Raw genomic sequence first — 16679 nt, 5'->3', positions numbered from 1 at the left:
CCTCCAGTGTGGCCCAGAGACACCAAAAGGTTGGGCGCCCCCTGGAACCCTGACTCATTGGATGGGTGGCTTGTGACAAGCTTCCCGGGGCCCTCATTTTTCCATCCGTAAAGTGAGAGACTACTTTTGGTCCTTCCTTAAATTCCCTTATTTTTACAAGGAATTTTGTCTAGTTCTTGTCTTCACTGCCCACTTATTGTCCATGTTTATATTTTAGCCAAAAGTAACATTTTCCCCAAAATTTCCTTGTATCTAGATTATTTGAATCCATTTGGCATATATTTACTGAGTCCTTTCCATGGGCCAGAAACTGTTCTCACCACTGGAAGCAAAGCAGTGCCCGTCTGCCACAGACTCTCCCTCCTGGTGGGGCAGACAGTGAACTCGCCAAAAGGAGTGAGTTCTATGTAGTGTGTCGGGAAGCAATACAGACTCGGGAGAAAAGCAGCGCAAGGGGAGAGGGATGAGAAATGCTGGGTTGGATGGTCGGGGTGGGCCTCCCTGGGGAGGGGACCTTTCAGCCAAGACTTGGCGGGGATGAGGGAGTGAGCAGTGCAGCGGTCCCCGGTCCCGGGGGAAAGTGTAGGCAGGATGGTCACATGAAGAGCCCTGAGATGGAAGCTCACCTGGCCTGCTTGTATGGAATGATGAGGAGGCGGTTTGTTTGGGGGAAGGAAGAGGAGGGAGGATAGTGGGAAATGAGGGCAGGAAGGTAAAGGGGCTGGAGGTTCCAGGCCTTGCGGATCTGGCACTTTGAGTCGAGCAGGGCTCTACTGAAGAGTCCTGAATGGAGGTGGGCTGTGATCTGCCCCGTATTCTGAAGGATCACTCCTCATTCTTGGGCCGTGAGTGGACTCAGGAGTCAGGAGGAATGGGAAGTAGGGTGAGCAGTTAAGACACTATTGTCTAGCAGTAGTCCCAGGTGAGAGAGAATGGTATTCTGTACTGGCTGATGACCAATGGAGTGGTGAAAAGCAGGTAAAGTTTGACTATATTTTGAACATGGAGCAAATAAGATCTCTGGACACACTGGATGTGGGAGTGTGAACAAAGGGGAGCAGACACAGATGACAGCAAGATTTTGGGCCTGCGCAATGGGAAGGATAGAACTGCCATCAACGGAGATGGGGGAGGCTGTTAGCGGACTGTTAGTGAGTGGGGAAACTCAAGTTCCGTTTTCAATATGTTAAATCTAGTAGTTGAAAATTTTCACACACACACAGAAGTAGGTTAGTCCAGTGAACACCATCACTGCTTCAAAAGCTATCATATTTGTTCTTTTTTTACTCAGGTATTTTGAAACAAATCCTGGGTAACAAGTACCTTGGCATATCTTTCTAACAGACCAGAACCTTTGTTTTTGTTTTTAACAAAACCACAGTACTTCACTAAGACTTGTCTGGATTTAGGCAACTACAATATTATACAATCTGGATCCCCCCCCCCCGCCCCCCGCAAAAGATAAACTAGGAAGAATTACGGTACCTTGTGCAATAATTATTCTTTTTCTTCCGAATATTTCATTAAATACCAGCTTGAAATATGCTTGTCTGGTACATAATATAATGTAGAGAAATTAAATACACATATCTAACTTTTTAGGCAGCCGCATAAAAGAACAGTCATTTTTTAAGGATGCATAACAAGAAAATGTGTTCCCATCCTGGGGAGCATAAAATCTCGAGGATTAGAAATAAGAAAACCGTTTTACATCTGGCAGTCACTGCACAAAGCGCCAAGGGGATGTGGAGCTACCAGCTGAGTGGTGCCTGGAATCCCAGGAATGTCGGGAAGGTCTGAGGATCTGTGCCCGTGTTTGGTTTTGCTGTGGGTGAGTGTGTGTGTGTTCTCCCTTTCTTGAGGGGAGGGGTAACCTGAAGTTTTCAAACACACACAAGTACGTGCACAAGTACAGAGAAGAGCGTAAACCCCCACGGCCCGATCCCACGGATTTCAGCTGCTAATCAGCATTTTGCCACAGTGCTTCTACCTATTCCTTTTTCAATTTTGTCATTGCTGTAGTTTAAAAAGCATTCTATTTTGACATAAATTTAAAGAAAAGTAAGAATAGTACAAAGAACTTGCACATACACTTCACCCACATTAACTAGTTGTTAATATTTTGCCACAAATAGTTTTATATTTTTCTGAACCATTTGAGAGTTAAGTTATAAATATCATGCCTTTTTACCTTTAAATAATTAATCTACAGCTCATACTCAAATGCAGTCCAACCTCTTCTCGAATGCCTCGGTTCTTGAACAGTTCAGTTCTCGGCCAAGTTGTTCACAGAAAAAATGTCTCAATTGTCTAACAAAACTTTGAGTCTTGGTTCTCTGCCCAAGAACCCTTTCAGGCTGATACCTGTATGACCAGTCATGTGTCTCTCAGGCGACAAACACAGGAGATTCTGTTTTTGAGCAAATTGCTTCTCAAGCAGTTTTCTGGAATGAATTAAGTTCGAGAATCGAGGTTCCATTGTATTGCCAATCATTCCAGTAATGTTCTTTTATACCAGCTTTTGTCCTGGTCCAGGATTCAACCTAAGATCATAATTTGTATTTGGCTGTGATGTCTCTCTAGCCTCTAGAACCATTCCTTTGTGTTTTATGACATTTTGAAGAGTACTGGCCAGTTTGGGTGTACCTGATGTTTCTTTGTGATTTGATTCAGGTTATACATTTGTGGCAGAAATACTACCTAGGTGATGACGTTATCTGGAGGCTGATGTTGCTTTTTCCCATTGTTGGCGAAGTTACCCCAATCACTTGGCTCAGGTGGGCTGGACACATTTCTGTTGCTGTAGCTTCTTTGTTTTAATAGACTTTGTATTTTAGAAAAGTTTTAGATTTACAGAAAAGTGGAGCAGACAGTAGAGTTGAACCAACCCTGCACCACAATTTCCCCTACTATTTTCATCTCATATTATTATAATACATTTGTTACAACTATTGAACCAATATTTCTCTCTCTCTCTTTACACACACACACACACACACACACACACACACACACGGGTTCCTCTGGCTTTATCAGTTTCTCAGAAGTTTCTTGTTTTTGATGACCTTGACAATTTTGAGAAGTATTGGGCAAGTATTTTGTAGGAAGTCCCTTTCCTGAAATTTGTCTGATGTTTCTCAGGATTAGACTTGGGGTATGGGTTTGGGGGAGGCAGATCTCAAAAGGGCACATACTACCTATAAGATTTATGACTGTTGATGTTGACCTTGGTCACCTGGCTGAAGTAGTATTTATTAGATTTTTCTACTGTTAACTTCCTTTTGCCCTACCCTACCCCCTTTCTTATACTATGCTATTGTGAAAGAAGTCACCCTTCAGAGCCCACACGTAAGTGGTAGAGAGTAGTGCTGTCCCTCCTCTAGGGCTGAGTATCTACACAATCTGGAATTCTTCTGCACAGGAGATTTAGCTTCTTACCACATGAACACAATCAACCATTTCTTTGTACCAGGGGCTCCTGGGTATTTGTTTTATATTTGGGGTTATAAACTACTACTACTTTATTTAATTTTATTCACATTGTTCCAGCATTGGTCATTGGAAGTTTTTTAAAAATCTAATTTAATTTAAAAAATTTTATTCTCGTCTAGTCTATTACAGTTGTCCTAGTTTTTCCACCTTTGCGACAGCATGGATGGAACTGGAGAGTATTGTGCTAAGTGAAATAAGCCAGGTGGTGAAAGACAAATACCATATGATATCACCTATAAGAGGAATCTAATGAACAATATAAACTAATGAGCAAAGTAGAACCAGAGACATGGAAACAGGGAACAGACTGACGGCTAACAGAGGATAGGGTGGCGTTGGGGAGATTGGAAAGAAGGGGAAGGAAGTAGTCAAAGAACGTGTCAGAAGGTCTTTGAGTTAGCTCCTGTGACATACTCCGGAAAATGTGGTTTTGTTTTGGTTTGTTTTTGTTTTTGAACACCTTTCTGGTACCACAGATATCTCAGGCTCATCTTATATGTTTCCTGTCCCACTCTTAGAATCAGCCACTTCTCCAAGGAGTTCTGGTTCCATTTAAATGGGAATGGTACATTGCCCTGGCCGGTGTGGCTCAGTGGATTGAGTGCTGGCCTGTGAACCAAAAGGCAGCCAGTTCAATTTCCCAATAAGGGCACATACCTGGGTTGTGGGCCAGATCCCCAGTTGGGGGTGTGCAAGAGGCAACCGATTGATGTATCTCTCTCACATTGTTTCTCTCCCTCTTTCTCCTTTCCCTTCTCTCAGAGAGAGAGAGAGAGAATAGTACAGATGCTGCTCAAGTTATATCCCAATAAACCCAACGTAAGTTGAAAATATTGTAATTTGAAAATACATTTAATATACCTAACCTACCAAACATCATAGCTTAGCCTAGCCTACATCAAATGTGCACAGAACACTTACATAAGCCAACATTTGGGTAAAATTATCTAACACAAAGCCTATTTTATAATAAAGTGTTGAATACTATATAAAAACTGAAAAACTGGTCTATGAGTATTAATCATTAACATATATAGCTGAAAGCACTATGAGTATAAAGAATGAAGAACTGAACTAAAATTAATTACATTACAAGAGTATCATACTGCATATCACTAACCTGGGAAAAGATTAAATTCAAAATTTGAAGTATGGTTTCTACTGAATGCATATCACTTTCACACCATTATAAAGTCAAAAACTTGTAAGTCATGCCCTGGCTGATGTGGCTGAGTAGGCTGAGCCAATGGCCTGCAAAACTAAAGGTCACCGGTTCGATTCCCATTCAGGGCCCATATCTGGGCTGCAGGCCACGTCCTGGGTCAGTGCTAGAGGCAGCCGATCGATGTTTCTCTCCCTCTCTTTCTCTCTCCCTTCCCCTCTCTCTAAAAAATAAATAAAGTCTTTAAAAAATTGTAAGTCAAGCATTGTATATTGGGGACTGTGTTAGAAACTAAGACACGGGGCTAGGTGTGCTTGTTGCTCCTGGAGTGTTTGCTGTAGTGTTTTAAAGGAAAAGCAAATCCCTGGCATCATGTCATTTAATCCACCCCCCCACCCAAAATCTCTATATCTGTAAAAATAAGGATATTTTCTTAACCAAAATGTCAAAACAGCCTGTGGCTATCACAACTAATTTCCACAGACTTAGTGGAAATTTATTCTGTCACAGTTCTGGAGGCCAGAAGTCAGGAATCAGGCTGTCCAAAGGACCCCATTCCCTCAGAAGTTTCTAGGAAAGAATCCTCTCCTTGCTCTTCCACCTTCCGGTGGCTCCAGGCATTCCTTGGCTCGTAGGCACATCACTCTAATCTCTGTCTCTGTGGTCACATCACATCCTCCTCTTTTCTGCAATTTCTCTGTCACACCTCCCTCTGCCTCATAAAGGACACTTGTCATTGGGTTTAGGGCCTACCGAGGTTATCCAGGAAAATTCCTTAAACCCTCCCCAAATCATCCTCTCAAAAATCTTAATCACATCTTTTACCATAGTATAAGGTGATACTTACTTTAGGTTCCTGGAATTGGGATGTGGACATATTCTTTTGAGGGGCACCATTCAGTCAACTACGACAATAAAATTAATGGTTTATTAACACTTGGCTATGTTCTTATGTCCCCAGTCCACACTCAGATTTACTCATTTTCTCAAAAATATTTTTTACAGTTGTTTTATTTAAATCTAACCAAGGTCCAATCATTGCATTTGATTGTGTCTCCTATAATCTAGAACACCTCGGTCTTTTTTTATACTTTGAAGTTGTTGAAGAAACAAGGTCATTTATCTGTACATTGACCCACATTCTGTACATTCTGGCTTTGTCTGATTGCTTTCTTGTGGTAGTGTTTAATTATTTCTCTCTATTTCCTATAACCTGGAAATTGGAGCCAAAATCTCCTTTAGATTAAAATTCAACTTTTAATTTTTTGACAAAAATACACTACATAAGTATTACTGTGTAGTTCAAATTGCATCACATTAGGTGACTTAATTCATAGCTGTCCCACCTTTCAGGATCTACAATTATTTAAAATATGTAGATGATGGCAGACAATCAGTGTAAAATTCCATCAATCCTATAACGAGTTTAGCATCACCAATGACTGTTACCTAAATCAATTATTTAAGCATTCTTGTTCTGCTCTACATTGTTTTCATTTGGGTTAGTTTCATCTTCTATCCCCCCCCCTTATTTCTGTATCATATTGTTTAGAATAAAGATCTTTTCACACCCCCCCGTTTAGAGCTTAAAATCCATTAGGTCTAGAGATATTTGAGACTGAGACACAGCATGATCTGTCTTGCTTGAGGAGATAAGGATGTCAAACTCATTTTCACCCCGGGGCACATCAGCCAGGCAGTTGCCTTCAAAGGGCGGAATGTAATTTTAGGACTGTGTAACTATTACTTAACTAGGGCAAGGAGCTTAGCGCTGCTGCCTGCTAGAAACAAGGTGAAGGGCCAGATTCGGCCCACGGGCCTTGTGTTAAGGTAGGTATTGTTTCCTAAAGTTCACACTTGAAGCCCAGAAAACAGGTGTTTGTAGTTGTACCTGCTGGGTGATTTGGAGTTAGGGAACGTTTGGTTGGAGGGAAGTAGTGAATCTGCCAATCTCACTTTCCCTGGAATCATACTCAAAGCCTTCAACTTGAAAGAACTACTGAGAAAATTCTTTAATAAAGCCAGAGCTATTTGATTTCAGAAGAGCGAATTAAGGCATGGCCAAAGAAAGTCCCAACGGGTTGCGTGGAACCACGAAACGGAGAGTCTTGAAAAGAGCCTTTTTGGGGATTTAATCTCCGGACTACATCTCCCAGAGTGCCGGCTGCCGGGCCCCACCTCACTGAAGCGACTGCGCGTGCGCAAGGCGGGTAGAGGCCTCCCACAATCTCCGAGATTCCGCGCGCTTGCCTCCCTCCCGCCGAGATCGCCCCTTCCAGGCCCTCGGTCTGTCCACTGGGGGCGCGCGCAGCGCGTGGCAGGCGGTAGCGGCGCTGGCGGCTGGAAGCGCGGGTCGCGTAGCAGTGCGTGGTTGCTAGGGGCGCCTGAGCCCGCCTGCTTGCCCAGCAGGCCAGGGGAGGAAGCACCGCGGAGCCGGCGCTGAGCCCGGGCGAAGCTGGGTCCGCTAGGTGAGTGTGGCTGCGGAGCGCGGGGCAGGACCCTCCGCCGTCCCAACTCTCCCTCCACTCCCTCTGCCCGGGTCGTTTCACGCAGGTCCCCAGCCCTCTGGCCGCTTCCGCCCCAGTCCCGCTCTTGCCCGCCACCTCTCCACCCCTAGTAGGCCAGGGGGCCTCGGCCTTCCACTAGCCAGGACTTCGCGCCTTGTCGGAATCCGTGTCTCTCTCCGCCGCGCCTGTGAACTTAGTCCGCTTCGCCTCTGGGTACCCGAACCCTGCAGCGTACCCTTACCCTAGGCCTCCGTGCCTTCTCTTTCCCGCCGCTCTGCGGTTTAAATTCTCCCTTGGGTGTGAGCCCGAGCTCCTCTCAGCCTTTGTGGCTGAATTTATCATGGTTACTCACTTTTGTTACTTCCCCACCTTCAGTATATATAGAAAATTTCTTTCCTAAACTGTAGAAATTCAAGCAGCATCTGGAATCCTGTGGAATTTAACTCGTTTATCCATTCATTCATCCCTTCACTTAATTACCAAATATTTAATCAGCTAGGCCACCATGGAAGGCGCTGGGAGGATACAGTGGTAACAGGACAGGTGTGTTCACAGAGCTTGTAGTCTAGGGGAGATTTTAATCAATTAAACATTCGCAATACTGTATGGTGTAATGGAACATTAGGAAGATGTTTAACTTAGACTCATTTGGAACACCAATATCTCCACCCTCTGGTCTTCACAATTCTCTTCTGGATCTAGGAAATGTTTTAATCCTCCCTTCTTTATGCACTCATCCCTCAGATACTCCGAAAGACATCTTCCTTAATTTCAGCACCTGTTGATTTAGCCAATCAACAAGCTGCCTCTCTGCCGGATAGCTCCTTTTTCATCAACACCCACCTGTCACTAAAATCAGACACTTAGATCATTCCAGACTGCACCTGTCTTATTCTCCTCACATCTACTCTGCCCCCAGGTCTGGTCAACCTGTCACCCTTAACTTTTCTCTAAATCCTGTCCATTCCCACTGCAACCACCATAAATTCCTCATCTCTAGCTTGCCTGGTCTACAGTTTTCTTACTAGCTCCCAGCCTGCAGGCTAAAATCCTTCCTGTTCAACCCAGATACTTTACACTACACTACAGTAATCTCAGACACAAATCTGATGCTACTTTCCTGATAATTACCTGTGGTTTTCCTACAATGTATTCTCTCAAATGGTTTATTCATGTATCCCCAAAAGAATTTTTAAAACCATGTATTGCTTGCATAGCTTAAAGTTGAATTTGAAAATTGTTCATCACAAATATTAAAAGTTTTCTTTTGTTAGGAGGAAGAAAATACTAAACTTTTTATAAAAAAGAACTAAGTTAAGGATTCACTGTAATTGGAATAAACTGGAATTGCATGCCTTGATTTGATAAAATAAGTTTTAATGGTTTTACTTATCTAACTTAACTTGGAGGAGAAAGATACAGGAGCTACACTTTGGACCTGCTGAGCTGAGGTTCCTGCTGCACATCTAGGTAGAAAGGCCCGGGGGTCACTCTGCGGGTCTGGAGCTCATGACGGAGGTCTGGGTGATGACAGAAAGTTAAGAACGCAGGAGCTGGGAAGTTAAGAATGTCATGGAAGAGTTTGTGGTAGTAATTACAGCTGCTACTTATTGAGTGCTTACTATGTGCCGGGCAAAATGAGAAGACTGAGCTCAGAGGAACACCAACCTTGGAAGCATGGGTAGAGGAAAGGGATGGAAGAAAGAAGTAGAAAATTTACGACCAAGTATAAAAATGAGTATGTAAGTGAAAAGTTTCTTGTTGACTGTATGTCAGTGAAGCCTTAACTTCAGGATCTGATACTCATAATCTGGAGTTGAGTTTAGCTGCCCCACTAGATTCCTTTATGACCTTGGAATTGTCTGATCACAGGCCCCCTGGATTTCAGCATGGGATCAGATGCTTTGATCTGTCAGTGAAATATACAGAAGCATTTTCTGTAGTGACCTGACTTCTCACCCTCTCTTCTGGCAGAACTTGGAAGCCAGGGTTGGCATTTTGCAACACATACTGAGAGTACTAATTTCTCTAGGACCCAAAATACAAAGGACCTTGTGCTTAAGTGCCTTCATTTATTCCTGTATCCTGGACAGGCAGTGGTATTGGTGACCGGAGGGGTCCATATTTTTGGTCTGAGGACTCCTTTATGCACTTCATAAGCTCTTCGGGGTCTTAAATATATATATTTTTAGCATGGGATATATGTATCTATATATATCTTGATATTCACCATAATAAGAATATTTATTAACTCATTTAGAAATAATAAATCCATTACAAGTTAATATACATTGCATTTAAAAAATATTTTATTTACTTATTTATTTTTAGAGAGAGAGGAAGGGAGGGAGAAAGAGAGAGGGAGAAACATCAATCAGTTGCCTCTTGTACATGCCCAATCAGGGACTGAACCTGCAACCCAGGCTTGTGCCCTGACTGGGTATCGAGTCGGCAACCTTTTGCTTCGCAGAGCAATGCCCAACCAACAGACTGGTCAGGACAAAGTAGCATTTTTTAAATGAAAAGTACTATTGTTTCAAAAGATTAGTGAGAAGCTGCCTTAATAGAAGACAAGTGGATTTTTGTATCTGTTTCTGCATTCAGTTGGTTTCAATATGTTGTTTTGGTTGAATTATGAAGAAAACCCATCCCCACACAGATAATTTAGTTGGCAAGAGAAGGAGTATTTCTATAGCCTTTCCAGATAACTGTGGTTATTCTTCTTTGGTACTACACAAAGGTAACAAACGGTGGTTTTGTGAAAGTTAGTTATAGTGTGGAATCTAAAATGATATCGGGTAACCTTTCATACTTTGTTACAGTAAAGTCCATTGGTCTTTTACTTTTTTTTTTTTTTTGCATGACAAAGAGTCTTTACTATTAAATGATTATCCGTATACCAAGTAATAACATGTAACAGTTCTTAAATTCTATCATCTAGTAATTTTGATTAAGAGATACTAAAAGCAGCTCTAACAATTAAACTAGAATTCATTGCTCTAACCTTAGCCAGAAGAGACTATTTTAAGGCTGGTTGCTGCTTTACACAGGTTACAAACAACTACTTACTACTTTTTCACAGATAAAACCCCTGACCTTCCAGAAAGCTTTAGGGGGAAAAATACATATATTTAATCCCTTTCTTTCTTTAAAAGAAATGTTTCTTACTTTATCTAAGAAGGAAAAATTAGTATTGTCATATATATATATATATTTTTTTTATGCTTGGGCTAAAATCATAGAAAAAACAGATAATGTATGCCCATTAAATTTCTAAGAAATATGAGGTAAAAAGATGAAATCTTTGGATAAGTTCTAAGTTTGTACAAGTTTTTTTTTTTAAGATTTTATTTATTTATTTTTTTAAAGAGGGAAGGGAGGGAGATAGAGAGAGAGGGAGAGAAACATCAATGTGCAGTTGCTGGGGGTTATGGCCTGCAACCCAGGCATGTACCCTGGCTGGGAATCGAACCTGGGACACTTTGGTTCCCAGCCCACGCTCAATCTACTGAGCTACACCAGCCAGGGAGTTTGTACAAGCTTTAAGTTTGCTGTTCTCAAAAAGTAAAAGGACCTGCTGTGTAATACACAGAAATAATTTCATGCCTTTCCACAAGAATGTAACTCAAGCTTTGCGAAAGCTTCGTATTCCACGGAGGCATCCAGAATGCCAGTCCATGAATGGGTGCTCTTTCTTCTGTGTCCATTTATGCGGTGGTTTTCATGGATTTCTGTCTGGATGTCGCAGACAAGGGCCGAGGTTATCCAGGGCTTCATCCCTGTTCTGCCGGAAGTAGGTCATCTCCCGGGTGTCCTTCTCCACTTCGGTGCTGCAGCTGCTGTGGGAATCCCAGAGCCGCAGCCTCCTTGGCCTTGAACTCCTCCCTCTGCAGGCGGTACTGCCTAATTTAAGCTTGCACCTCTTTTTTGGCCTGCTTCAGCCTCCAGGTCTCGAGCCTACGGGCCTCGGATGCCTTCTCGGCCTGCAGCAGCTGCTGGATGCCCGGCGACTGACAGGCCTTGGTGGCGTTGGCTTGAAAGCCTAGGTGGGTAGCCTAAATCCCTCTCCATCGCCCCACAGGTCAGCTGACCCAGCTGCTTAAGATCTGTACCTCTCCATTGGTCTCTCACTTTGACCTGACCTTTTAAGCATGCATGATCCTGTAACATTGTGTGATAGGTATTTGGAAAATACTGACTCCATGAGTTATGCAGGTCTTCCAAATGTTACATTTTATTACACAATATCGAAAAATCATACTGCCACCATGCTCCTTAGAAAAGTGGTTAAGTATTGGGAGGCTGTCAAGCTCATGGTGGCAGAGACAAGTTTGCCGAAATTCTGATTTTCCCTTGGAAGCTCAAATATTATTATTGGCAACAAATACTGTCAGTTGTTTTCCTTGATGTGACAGGCTTTGGGTACCCCCCTACGACACACACTCATGCTAAAAATATCTGCTGAAGTACCAATGTCTGACCGACGCACCACTTGTGTGCCGCTCAGTCTTTCAAGTAAGCATGTGCTCTGCAGAAGATTTTTGCAGCTCAGATGATGCTTTACTGAGACGCCGTCATCTTCTGTATGCCTCTTGAGTGTTATATGTGCTTCTCATTTTGCCACCCAGACTATTAAAAAGGCGCACTTGAGGATTGAGACTTAGTACTTTTTACCGAGTCGTCAAGGACATTCTCAGGTAAAGCCAGCACCTACTCATCGGCTGCGTGGCGAAGAAGTGTGCAGTGATGAAGGATCTAATGGGGCACCGTTGTCTTGGTTCTGCTCAGGCACCGGCAGCTTGACCCACTGTTGCTTTTGTACTATCAGTGCAAAGAGCAGCCCGGTGAAAAAGGCAAACCCACCTCTAAGTTATGAATACAGGTTCACCTAGCAAAGCTGCCGAGAGGGTCCTGGGGTTCCCTCAGGTGCTGTGGGCCATACTTTGAGGACCACTGCTTGCTAGAGCTCACCTCCGGAGGCAGAAAGAGGGTCCTTTCTGAAGCTGAGAAAGGTCAAGGTTTCAGGAAAGATAGTCTCCTGATTATGCTCAGCCTTCACCAGTTTTTCACTTTGCAGTAATTTGTAGGTCCCCCCTCCCCTCAGCCCTAGCTGCTGTGAGCTGTATTTTTCCCTAGTTTTGCCCACTCCTGTTGTCTACTGACCTGTGGTGTGCAGTACTGACCCTCCCTTCTCATTAGGGCTGGAATAGTGACCTTCCTTCCTCAGTAGGGCTTTAAGAAATTCATTGCTCCTCCAGCTTTCTTTAGGGAGGATTAGCTTGGCATTTATCTCATAAGAGAAAATGAGTCTGGTTCCTCTACTCCTCTCCATTTTATTTGGTTCCACATAAGTCAGTTCTGTCTTCTAGTGGAACTACTGAGCAAGCCAAGTCATCTCATCACAGATCTTGCAGACTGTAGACTCAGAACCATTTCTGATGTCCTGAGTTCCCCCAGTGACCTGACCGAGGGGAAACACCTAGATGGGGGAGGAAAAGGAAACTGTGTATCCCATGAGTCACACGCACTCCTGTAATAGAGGAGAGTGATTTAATCAGTGGTGATGAATAATTGCTTTCTGTAGAAATAGATACTTTGTCCAAGGTGGTCTGGGCCTGGCCCCTGGAGACTTGATGGTAGGAGACAGCAGCCATAGGTTTTCAAGCTTAGGCTGCTCAGCAGTCTCCCTTACTTAAGGAGGAAACCCGAGGCAGAATTCCCCCACGAAGAGTGGAAGGCAGAAGGAGACAGGCAGCTTCTGAATGCTGTGTGAAGATGACGGAGCAGGATGGTGAGAATCCTGAGGCGGGGTGCTCCAGCCGGGGGTGGGGGAGGCTGGAGCTCAGGAGGCCTGTCCAGATTCTACTGTGACAGTGACGGTCCTGTGCTTGGTGAAGGGGCTGGGGGATTAGGATTGGGCTGAGCCAGCCCTACAAACAGGAAGAAAGGAATGTCTGAGGCCCTTTCGTTTACCTTTAGAATGCGCTGCAGTTCTTTACCCTGCTTTCTTGTCCCTTCAGTCAATTTTTTAAAAGAGGATTTTATTTATTCATTTATTCATTTATTCATTTTTAGAGAGAAGGGAAGGAGGGAGAAAGAGAGAGAGAGAAACATTGATGTGAGAGAGAAACATCCATCGGTTGCCTTTCGTTTGCGCCCCGACCGGGGACCTGTCCCACAACCCAGACATGTGCCCTTACTGGGAATTGAACCAATGACCTTTTGCTTTGCGGGACGATGCCCAACCAACTAAGCCACACCGGTCAATGCTAGTTCTTTTTTAGAAACAGCATTGTGGAGGTATAACTGACACAAAACATATCCATCACTCCCAAGTGACTAGTTTTTTAAACTTTGTTCTAGGGAGCCTTCCCCCCGCTGTTGTGGGAGCAGAGTAGGGCGGCACTGCTGAGGAGAAAGTCAAACTGGGGCAGAGATCTTCCCTTTCTACCGGATGAGCTCGGCAGTTGTCTGCCACAGAGACTCGGGGCTTCCCTGCGAAAACCTCCGTGGAGCTTAGGAGGCTCATCCGTGTAAAAAGGGAACAGTGGTAACAGGGGGCCTTTACAGAGTGTCAGGTGAGAGGAACAAATAGGTAAACAGATGTTCATGGAGAGAGTGGGGCTTAAGCTGGTCTGTGAAAGAACCCAAAAGTGCTGAGTACACTGTGATAAAGATTCAGAAGGAAGAGGCTTAAGTGTAGTAAATTCTGCTGACAGGATCGAAAAGTTTATTCTAGGAGTTTAGTGTTAAGACCAACACAGGATGGAATTAAAAGAGGCAGATCCCGTGCTCTGGCCGGTTGGGGCATCATCCCATGCACCAAAAGGCTGCAGGTTCAATTCCTGGTCAGGGTGCATCTCTAGGTTGTGTGTTTAATCCTTGGTTGGGGTGCGTGTGGGAGGCAATGAATTGATGTTTCTTTCTCACATCAGTGTTTCTCTAAAATCAATAAACATATCCTTGGTTGAGGATTTAAAAGGAGTGTGGGCAGACCCTGAGGATACAGATTTCAGCTCAGTCTGGATGCTGCTGTAATAGTCCAGATCTGGGTGGTGGTGGAAATAAAAGAGGAAGCATGCTATGAAGACAGGATTTCGTAAGTTTTGTGTCTGGTTTGGCTTTGTGTCTGGTCTGGAGAATAAGGCAAAGGAAGAAGTCATGAGTGACTTAAGTTTTCTTCGTATGTGATTGGGAGAAAGAAGGTTCCACTGAAAGAAACTGGAAGGTCAAGGGTGCAGAGCTGGCTGGACAAGCTGGACGGAAGTGGTTTGACATGCATTGGAAAAGGCGGAATAGACGGCTGCTGAGGAGGACATGAGGCCCGAGAGGGGTCCCGTCTGAAAAGTGGCTGTTCTCCTGCAAACGATAGTTGAACTAGAGGGAGCAGGAGATGGGCTTGATGTGGGAGAGGATAAAAGAGGGGCGCTGTGGAAAACTTGGAGGGGGCCTCAGGCGGAGGAAGAGGTGTTGAAGGAGTCGGGGGTGGCTGTGGCTGTGGCAGAGTCTGCACACTGACTGAAGTGGTGACTCGGACATGGTGGTGGGACAGGAGCACCTGTTGAGTCTGAAGAGTCCCACCTTGTGGCTTTGCTGGTCACACCTGTTGTAGACGCGTTTGTTTACCCAGCAAATATTTAAGGAGCCCTGATTACATTTCCAGGGCTGGGCGTGTGCTGTGTGAACAAGGTCTCAGTCCTCACAGAGCTTTCACTGTGGAGGAGAAGCTAGATAAATAGCAAGGGAATGTTTAACTACTGAAGGTTTCATTTAACGGAGAACGGGATGACAGCTCGGGGCGGGGGCAGGGAGGTTAGGGCGGGTGGAGGAATCAAGGAAAAAGGAAAAAGGACTGATGGACATGGACACCAGTTGTGGCGATTGCCAGGGGGAGGGGGTATAAGAGGACTAAATTGTAATGGGAAAAAATACAATGAAGATTAAATAAAAAAGTGAAGTTTTCATTTAAGAATTAATAAGGTTTTTGACTAGGTGATTAATTTATATGGCTCAGAAATTAAAATGGTAGAAAAAGGTGCACACAGAGAAGTCTCAGACCCCATTGGTAACCCGATTTTAAATATCAGTTTCTGGCCCTGACCAGCGTGGCTCAGTTCGTTGGGTGTTGGCCCTCAAAGCAAAAGGTCGCTGGTGTGATTCCCGGTCGGGGCACAAGCCTGGGTTGCAGGTTCCGTTCCCAGGCAGGGCGTGTATGAGAGGCAACCGATCCATGTTTCTCTCTCACATCGATGTTTCTCACCCTCCCTTTCCCCCTCCCTTTCCCTCCTTCTAAAAAAGTAAATAAATCTTTTTAAAAATCAGTTTCTGTTTATCCTTCCAGTGTTTCTTTAGGCATTTATAAGGGAATATTAATACATAATAATTTTAGATAGTGGAAGAATGAAGCAGAATAGGACAAGGTAATGGGATAGGGAGTGATTGGGGGTGTCACGGTATGAGGGTAGACAAGCTCGCTCTGGGAGGTGGTGCTGTTAGCCGAACACTAACCGGCTCGGCCATTCAGATTCAGCCATCTGAGTGGTTCAGAGGGAACAGCCAAGGCCCTGGGAACACGCCCGGTGAGGGGGCCAAGTGGCTGAGAAGGTCGGGGGAGAGTCAGGAGTCAGGTCACACTGGCCTTGGAGCCCTGCAGTGGCTCTAAGCTTCCTTTAAAGAGAGCACCGTGGCCCCTGTCTGGAGAACAGACGATAAGAAGTGGTAAGAGTAGAAGCAGGGACACCAGCAGGTGAGAGATGGTGGTAATCTGGACTAAGGCAATAACTGGAAATGTAGGAGAATAGATGGATTCGAGGACATACATTTGAAGCCGAGAGTAGATGAATTCAAGATGAATATTTGAACTTGGAAGGACTTGTTGATGGATTGAGTGAGTGGTAGTGAGGATCTGCTGAGAGCGGGGTGAAATCATCATCACGAGGCATGTTGGGAGTGTCTGTATTTCATAAATACCAACCCAGCGACTTAGCCCCTTCTGCCTGGATATTTTTTTAACTGAAGTCTTTTTTTGTTCAGTTGCAGCTTATTTCCTGTCTCTGACTCTAAAAGATTAATAGACTCTAAAAGGTTCATTGAAGAATGTGACTGATCATTCCTGCTTTATTAGTCCTCCTCCCACTTCCCTTAGCAGGACTTTTTAGTAAAACCTGACATTTCCTTCTAATTGCAAGGAGATTAAAAGATAACGTGTCCCTTCCTTGAATAGCAGCAGTCACAGAGAACTTGGCGCTCCCCACACTGTCCCCTTGTTTTCTTGACTCCTGCCCCCTCGTGAAGTCCTTATCTCAGCATCTGCGTTCCTGATTCTGCTTCTGTGTTGGTGCTGACAGCACTGCTCTCTCAGTTGAAGGCAAGATAAGACTTGTGTTTCGCTGGGTAATGAGGTTTTCACAGAGAATCAGGTTTAAACAACATTTCTTCCCTAAAAATTTGAGAGCCTCCCACCGCCCCCTCATTGTGTGTTGATGGGCCCCACAGAACGTGCTGTTAAACCGAACTGC

General features: G+C 44.3%; 1 pseudogene; it reads right to left on the bottom strand.

The window, feature by feature from the left end:
- Window positions 1-10761: 10761 nt before the first annotated feature.
- LOC123827833 lies at window positions 10762-11314 on the bottom strand (annotated as a pseudogene).
- Between the last annotated feature and the right edge of the window lie 5365 nt (window positions 11315-16679).

The sequence above is a fragment of the Phyllostomus hastatus genome, unplaced genomic scaffold (genome assembly GCF_019186645.2).
Source record: "Phyllostomus hastatus isolate PE091 unplaced genomic scaffold, TTU_PhHast_1.1 phas_contig_137, whole genome shotgun sequence".
Taxonomy (NCBI): Eukaryota; Metazoa; Chordata; class Mammalia; order Chiroptera; family Phyllostomidae; genus Phyllostomus; species Phyllostomus hastatus.
The sequence above is the reverse complement of the archived record's forward strand: the minus strand, read 5'-3'. Positions and strand labels throughout refer to the sequence as shown.